General features: G+C 33.4%; 1 long non-coding RNA gene across 1 annotated transcript; it reads right to left on the reverse strand.

Moving 5' to 3' along the window:
- Nucleotides 1-1,467: 1,467 nt before the first annotated feature.
- Nucleotides 1,468-4,531, reverse strand: LOC147837973 (uncharacterized). The gene is made up of 4 exons (XR_015524804.1): nt 4,449-4,531; nt 3,975-4,052; nt 3,110-3,165; nt 1,468-2,075 (listed from the first exon to the last, which is right to left on the reverse strand). It is a non-coding gene; the product is annotated as an uncharacterized LOC147837973 (long non-coding RNA).
- Nucleotides 4,532-8,987: the final 4,456 nt, after the last annotated feature.

Below are 8,987 nucleotides of genomic sequence, written 5' to 3' on the forward strand. Positions count from 1 at the left end.
ACACTATAATTAATATTTTAATTTATTATATTTATTATTATTAACATTATTAAAATTAAACTTAAATTGACATAACGCAGAACCCTTTTAAATGTTTGCTTTCATTTTGACATAGCTAAAGCGCATTTTAATAGCTGTGAAAGAAACATCCCATTATGCAGCAACAGTCAAGTTAGGGCACTTAAAAATGCCTTTTGCGTTTAAATGAAACATACAAATATATATTTAAGGCCTATTTTACCAGCTCATATCGATATTGTTTTGATAGCTCATGGCCCTAAATAAAGAAAATGTAACCTGAAAACAAGCTATTATAATAGGCATAATAAATAAATAAAATCATAAATAAAACACAATGGTTTATGATGGCGTTTTTACAAATGCCAACCGGACAATATCAAGAAACCACACTTATTATAGCCTAACATAAATCTTTATTTTTACCTTCAAAATTATGAAAAAAAGTTATATACTCAGGTGAGTTACCTGCGTGTTATCCATGCCAAAATGTAACCAATTCTCACGGTAATAACTGAATTTAGGTATCTTTTTTTGGTATTTTTCTGGCTACACTAATGCCTTAAATGTAACTCAAATAGCTACTGTTTTTTTTTAATTTTTAAATAACATTAGATTGTAAATTTTAACTTTTCCTCATTTATATTGGTTGGGTAAGGCTACGTGAAGCGTGATGACTTCCCAGCTAACCGGCGGCCCGCCGGCGGCAAAGTCGGCGGTCCACCGGCGGGCGCCGCCCGCGGTCCACCGGCAATTTGCTCATCCGCCATCGGATAGCTGGTTTTAAATAAGTGTTAGCTGGCGGCCCACGGTCGGTCCACAGGTCATTTTTAAATATTATTTTAGCCTGTACAATTGCATTTAATATTAATTTGTCCAATAATTAAATCAAGTACAAAATACTTAATCATTATAACATTAATATACATAACGAGCATACGTTAAACACTTAGATCATGGTTAATTGTTTCAAAAACACATACGTTAACAAATATAACAAAATAAATGTAAAATGCATATAAACTACATAAAATTACGCTTTACAGTAGTTTCATTAGTTAATGTTAAAGGGTTAAATATGAACTAAGTATCACCAATACTTGTACCATAATTAATGTACAGCATTTACTAATGCATTAATAAAATCCAAAGTCATGCTTGTTAACTTTAGTTTATAAATTGTGAATTAAGATGGAAAAACAATGAACAACTTTTTTTTTTTACCATTTACCAACATTAGCAAAGATGAATAAATACTGTAATAAATGTATTGGTTACGTTAGTAAATACATTAACATTAACTAATACATACAACCTTATTGAAAAGTATTACCCATACAACAATAAGTTTGTCATATAATAAAAAGACGAACTTTGAGTCTTATCATTATATATAAAAATAAACTATAAAAAACATTATAACATTATAAAAAAAAATATTATTTATAATTTAACATTATTATAATTATTTATTATAATATATTATAACATTAATATAACATTTAACGTTAATATAAATAACATAAAAAATTCATTACATTGTGAATAAATATTAACATATTACAATAAATGTAAACATACATTATCATTACAAAATCAAACTGTAAAATATCTGGAAGTTTTTAAGAACTACACTGGGGCAGCACAGTGGCTCAGACTGTTACCTCACAGCAAAAAGGTTGGTGGTTCAAGTCCCGGTTGGGTCAGTTGGCATTACTGTGTGGAGTTTGCATGTTCTCCCTGTTTTGGTGTGGGTCTCCACCACAGTCCAAACACATGTGCTATACTGTAGGTGAATTTGAACATTGTGTAGAAGTGTCTGTGAATGCGAGAGTGTATGGGTGTTTCACAGTGCTGGGTTGCAGCTGGGAGGCCATTTGCTGTGTAAAACATATGCCAGAGTAATATCCAGATTCTTCCGCTGTGCCGACCCCTGATATTAAGCTGAAGGAAAATGCAGTTTCTTTTGTCTGCCCCCTCATGATTAGCAGATCCTAATAAAAATGTCTTGGAGGCTCCCTTCCGCTGTCTCTCTTGTAGCAGGCTTCTTTCTTATCCTGAAATAACAGAATCATCAGTCATTATTTTTGTCCATCATCAGTAACTAGGTCACTATGAACATTAATGTTTGTATTTTTTATTGTCTTTTATTGGACATCAAGACTGAATTGATTTGATTGATTAAATTCATTTACAGTTAAGTAACACTAAAATATGTTTACAGTTTAAAATAATAATTTTCAATGTCAATACATTTTAAAATGTATTTGGTAACATTTTATTTTGATGGTCCATCTGAGTATTAGTAGACTGTCTGCTTAATATCTGCTGATACTGCTCCTTCAACAGACATTAAACTGACAAGAAGAAACTTTGCAACTACATGTCAACTTACACTAACCCAAACCACAACCCTTACCTAACAGACTACTTATAATCTAATAAGAATTAGTTGGCATGTAAATGCAGTGTAACTTAAATTCAACAAACTGACCCGCAAAATAAAGTGTGACCATGTAATTTATTAATGTAAGGTCAAAGCTGATTTGTCAGCATCATTACTCCAGTGTCAGAGGACTCTTCAAAAATCATTCTAATAGGCTAATTTGTTGCAGTTTATTAATATTAACATTAATATATATTACTAACAGATCTGCACAAAACACCACAGTCCTTAGCAAATATTTAATGGTGCATGCTGTTTATGTGCAAATTAAGCTTACATGAGTTTTTAAAATAACATGTAAAGTGAAACCTCTGATAAGATTGTAAAGCAATTTGGGTCCACATTACTTCATAGTGCTACATAAATGCTTAAAGTATACATTTATTCGCAGCTAAGAATGTCTAAATCATCTTACAGATATGAATGGCAATGATCTGTTTGCAAACATTTAAAATAAGAAATGAAAAATTGGACATCTAGTGCATAAAGGGAACATATCTCAAAGCATTATGAATATTTCAAAATAAATACATTTTGAATTGAAATCTACATCAATTTTCAGATCTTTGTTTTAAAGAACTGCCACTCTGATACACACTGTCATTTGCTCATTACTGTCTGGCAGTCAGTCAAAACTTTACTTACATATAAATATGTTCAGAAGCTGATTGGCTCTAGAACCATTGGGCCCCTTTAAGATGCTGTTGAAAACAAAAGAAAAAGAGAAAAAAGACATGACATAAATGAATATGAGTTGTGCATCATGCATGTACCAAAAAAATTATATTAATTTTTGGGCTTAAGAATGAGTTTAAGTGTAAGGGACCTAAAAATATATATTTTAAATGTGAATCCTAAAATGTAATTCATGGCTGTACTTTAAAGCTGAATTTTCATCAACATTATTTAAATCTTATGTCACTTTATCCTTCAGAAATCATTCTAAGATGTTGATTTAGCATTTAAGACTGAATTAATAATGAATAAAAACTAATAATGAATGTTAAAAACAGATGTGATGGCAAATACTTGTGTAAGCTATTTTCTTTTTTTTTTCCAGGATTTATTGTTTATTGTTAAATAGACCCTAGACCTTAAACGGTCAAGTATACTACTGCAGTCAGTGAGATTTTTTTAAGAAATGCATACTTATTAAACAAGGATGCATAAAACTGATCAGAAAAGAGTTAAGATTTTTGATTCAAATACTGTTCAATTTAAACTTTCTATTCATTAATGAATTCTGAAATAAAACATAATAAAAATAAGAAATATTGCTTGATCAGCAGCAAATTATAAATACAATATTACATTTTGGACTGGAGCACTGGTGCTGTAAATTCAGCTTTGAGAAAAGCGAAGTAAAAATTTGTTTAAAACCACTCATTTACGTTTGTATGTCAAAACCTTAAAATAAATGCAATCAAGACATGTATCAGATGCATGATAATATAGGGATTTATTATGAAAAATGCACATGAATCTATTTAACAGTTAATTATAGTCTTACCTGTGTTTCCTCCATCTCTGTGATCAGCTCCCTTCATCTTGGCTCTTCTATTTTGTTGTAGGGGTAATTTTGTTACTCCTGAAACCACAGAGCACTTTTTGAAATCAACATTAGTTTACATTACTGTGAAATATCAAAGTAAGGTAACACATGTGTACTAACTTTAACGTTTTAATTTGCTCTCCTTAACAGTAAAGTGCATATTTTAGGCTAAATAAAGTAGACTACCTCCAATAAAACATTGACAAACCTCTCATGTACACATAAAGATGTAATTAAAAGCCAAAACTTGTATAAACAAGAGCTAGTAGCCTAATGCTAACGTTTCCTCTGCTAAGATGCTAACTGACTTTTTCCAAAGACACAACCGTCTCTATAAAATACATATTCAACTGAAAGATGTCAATTGTCAGTAAGAAAGGTGTCAGAAACAGTTGTATGTAACATTTGCATGATTTTAGCGACTAAACTTACCTGAAATTAGTGAAAACTGCCGCATGAGAGAAGTGCTGTTGACGGTCAGGGGTCGTGTCGTGTCGTTGCTCCATTTCCATGACAACGCTCTCTGCTGCAGTGCTTGAATGAGGCTCGGTAATGCACACTTTAAAGTAACGCAGCCTGAACGCAGCATTTACATAAACTTTTAAACAATTTAAAAATAGTTTAATATTAAAAATAATATTAAATGGCATTTAATATTAAATCTTGATTTTTAAACGTATTTTTTGTGTTATGCTGATTTCACTATATCGGTATAGAATAGTCTAACCGGGTTAGCTTGCATGTGTGGGCATAGTTTGATGTCTTTACTTAAAACTTTTAACATTTATTATTTGAAATAAAACGGAAATAAATAAGGAGAATAAAATAATGTAAAGCACTTGTTTGGCACTGAAAGATCTGTCGCATTTATATAAACGGTATCGTTGCACTAATTCATTGATGTAATAATAAAACTGTGCGCATTATTATTACTATAAAAGTATATTATACTGCCTTAAGCTAGTAACTTGGGCAGCAATGCAAAGTAATAACAAATAAGTGAATAAATAGCCTAAATGAAAGGAACAAGAGGGTCCAAAATCAGTCATAAGGTCTGCCCTATTAAAATGCACCTGGCAGGGCCTGTCAGGGATGGCATTGTGGAGTTTTGCTATAACGCACATCAAACGCACCCAAACAAGCTAACCAACGTATTCAAGACCACTAAAGCTGGCCGGTGCTTGATGGGCTGGAGCTAAAATCTGCATTAGCCCTCCAACTGATGTTGCCCATGCAGCCCTAATTGTATTGAGTGGGTTAGTTTGCGTTTGCAGACCTGCTGTCAATGTAACTTTATATTTTATTCATTATTTCAATTAATATTTTGCTAATTAATAACTGTAAAAATGTTATTGAATCTACTTAAAAGATTTTCTATTTACGTTCAATATGTCTGATACAAGGTTTAATATGTGTTAGTTGAGAAAGTTATTGTTGTGCTCTGGCTCCTTTAAGGGAGGCGCACCGGAAAGCAGGAGAAAGAGGGAAAAAGGAAGTGGAGGAATTCGGCAGATGCAATGCTGTTGTAATGTTGTTTGTGAATGTTATGTCGATGCTCCAGATTAAAGAAAAGAAACGAATTATCACCCTGGTAACCAGCGTTTATTTACGATGCCCACGTTGGAGAGAATGGTCTGTAAACAGCCATAAATAAGGGTTACAATAACATGCCCGCTCACTTTTGCCAAGGCACTTACAAAAATACATTTCTTCTGATGCCATCTATCTAAAATGAACATTTACAAGCACAAAGACGTGGAATCGATCTATTGTAAAAGGTACTTTGTAAATAAGCATTTGCTATCAGTTCAGAGTCCCTTCTTCCGCTACGATCAGTGGTGAACTAGTCTTGTCTGGTTCTGTTCATCGTTGATTGGGTGAGAGCAGCTCAAGCTTACTGGCTGTGGAAATCAGCGGGCGTGGCTCATTATACTTCAGGAAAGCGCCGTTTATAACGCGCGTTTCAGTGGGGTTAAAACGGCGTTTTAAACGGCGTTTTGTGGCAAGCGGATCGCGTCATAAACCGCGCTTTTCACTAACACTAAAACGGCGTTAAAAACGGCGTTTTTTACAGGTTTACGCGCGTTATTTGCGGCGTTTGCAATCAGAACGGCGTTTTTAGCGGCGTTTGAAATGGTATTAGCGCCGTTTAATGCGGCGTTTTAATTGTAAACGCGATTGATTAATAGTGTTTTTATGAGCTCTTGGGCTTGCCATAGATTTCGGCTGTGGCGGGTAAGACAGACACTCCCACTAGCTACTTTGGCTGGTTGAAAATAATTTTCCCAGATAATAATTCTTAAAAGCAGGGTTCGACAATAAGGATGGTCCAATTTGCATGCACAGGCGATCGAGAAGCAACACGACTCACAAAAGTAATTGCGTTCACAACTTCGCGCGAGCAAGGCTGGTAAATACCGAATGAGAGGATATCACTCGCGCTAACAGCTGAGGTGATGCGCGCGACTGTTTATAACGTGTGCGCGCTCCCGTTTCCTTTTGTGAAGCAACTGTCAGAAACACAACCTATGCGATCGATTCTCTTTCAAATAGACTGAACAAAAAGGGAGGAACGTGCACCTACCTACAGTCTTGCTGCTTTCAAGAGTTCCAGAGTTGACTTATCTTAAGCAGCACCAGTTGCTTTCAGTTTAACCATTTTTTGAAAAGATAATTTATGGGTCTATCATTAACCATGCGTGTGCGATCATTCTTTCATTATCACACAGTATGTTTTTTACCTGCTTTTTTTTGCATTAATATGGTTTAATTATATATTTTTTACAATAACATTGCTTTAATGGGAGAATAACTCCCCATTTATGTGTAGTTAACTGGTGTTCTGGGACCTTTAGCCAGAACAGATCAATGTGCATATGTTTTGGTAAATAAAAAGTGTAGTATTCAGCTTTATTTTGATTCTTTTCACACATTTAAAATTTGTGGCTAAGAAATAATTAACTGTTTATTTATGGTGTGCTCAGAGATAAATTGGGTAAATCCTTCCATTTTGGGCTCTGAACATTATGAAAACTAATTGTAATATATGAAACCCTAACCCATTTGCTCATGATTATTGAGCAAGCTCATACATAACACACAAAAAGTGAAATGAATGAGGAGACATGTAGAGATAACGCAAACTCTAAATTAAATAATTTTAGCATGTCAAAGTCATATTTATGTGTATAAAATCTATTTTCCCAACAATAAAATTGTGGCTAGTGAAAATGGTGAGTGGCTAGTAATGTTGGAAAAGCCACAGTGGCTGGTGGTCAAAAAAGTTAATGTTAAGCCCTGTATATATATTAACATGATATCATAAATCCTTTTTTAAAATAATGCCCAATGGTCTGTCAAACACACAACAGATTAAAATTAGGGATCAGTATCAGCACAGATTTTACAATTCAGTTCAAAAAGCTCATGATTCAATTTGATTTGTCTAATTTAATAACTAAGTGAATTAATATAAATCATTTCAAAACAAAAACAATAGTTAAACACACAATTAAAGCACTTCCTACAAAAATGAATGAAATTACAAAATAGTTCAGAAAAAAAATCAAAAAGGAGAATCAGCCATAACTCACAGTTTACAGTTTCCCACAACAAACAGACAGCAGCTTTATTTACCCATCCTATATTTTACACATGGTTGTTTGTGCAGCATTTAGTAAACATCTTAAGATATAAACTCACCTGAGGCCAACTGAGGACAGATCTCATGACATCTATAGCACTAGAATGTAAATTACAGAGTTCTGGTGCTGTGTTATGAGTCCTCGTGTGACCTATAGAAATTTCACACCAATGTGTATAAAGTATCAGCCTGGGTTTGTGTTATTTAGCTGAGCTACTGAATGTATAACTGCTGAATCAGTGTTTTGCATGCTCATAACGGCCTATAGACCAGACATACTGACAGAGAGAGAGAGGGGGGAAGGGAGAGTGAGACTGATAAAGAAATGTATAGAAAAAGTAAGGAAAAATAGAATGAACAAAGTTGGTGCGACTACTCCACCTGCAGGCTCCAAATGCATACTTATGAAAATGTATTTGTAGGGAAGCAACTTATTATATTAACCCATTAACTCACACTCTTAAAACAAAAAAAAAAACAAAAAAAACTGTGTTTTGACACCACTTTGAATTTTACATAATTTTAACAAAAGGCTGTTACATAGCCTGTTAACATTTGTGTGAAATCAAAATTTGCAATGTTTATCTTGCAAGTGCACATTGTTAATTTTAAGATGACAGAATAATCTGTGTGTGAAATAGTAATCCACTAAAAAAAAGGTTGTTTGGTAATCTTCAATCAAAATCTGACAATTTGGTTCCATGTTTGGAGTGGTGGTCCTTCTTTGTTGAATTCAGTTTGATGACATCAGCCACTATATTCTAAACCACGCCCCTTTTACCATTAGGGTAACACTTTAGAATAATTATCCATTATAACTCGTTAATAGTCTATTAATAAACTGTTAGTTAATGAGTTAGAAATAACGTCCCAATAACATACATAAGCTAATAACACTTTTCTATTATATTAACTCACACTTTAGAGAGTGTTTAGCATAAAAAGTGGCCAAACCTCATGGGATTGTATTCTGTTGTATACTGCTGTTCTGCCATGTGATGGCTCAGTATGTGTGCTTCTATACATCAAACACAATGTTCAACGTTTCATCTGTGGAGATTCTTTGGTAAAATACAGCACACAGAAGAGCCTATGAGTGGAAAAAGTTTAAGGTACAAATATTTTATATTTTAAATCTCACATCAAATTTCTGTGACTTGAACTTGTTCCATTCATTTGCTGTTCTACAAAGTTTAACTAGTAGGCTATTAGTAGATGGTTAACAAACTATGAAAAACTGATCTGTAAAGTGTGAGTTAATATATTAGTTAAGTGCTAGTTATTAGCTTATGTATGTTATTGTGACGTTTTTCTATTGCAGCTATTCC

The sequence above is a fragment of the Danio rerio genome, chromosome 24, assembly GCF_052040795.2.
Source record: "Danio rerio strain M-AB ecotype USA chromosome 24, GRCz13ab, whole genome shotgun sequence".
Classification (NCBI taxonomy): domain Eukaryota; kingdom Metazoa; phylum Chordata; class Actinopteri; order Cypriniformes; family Danionidae; genus Danio; species Danio rerio.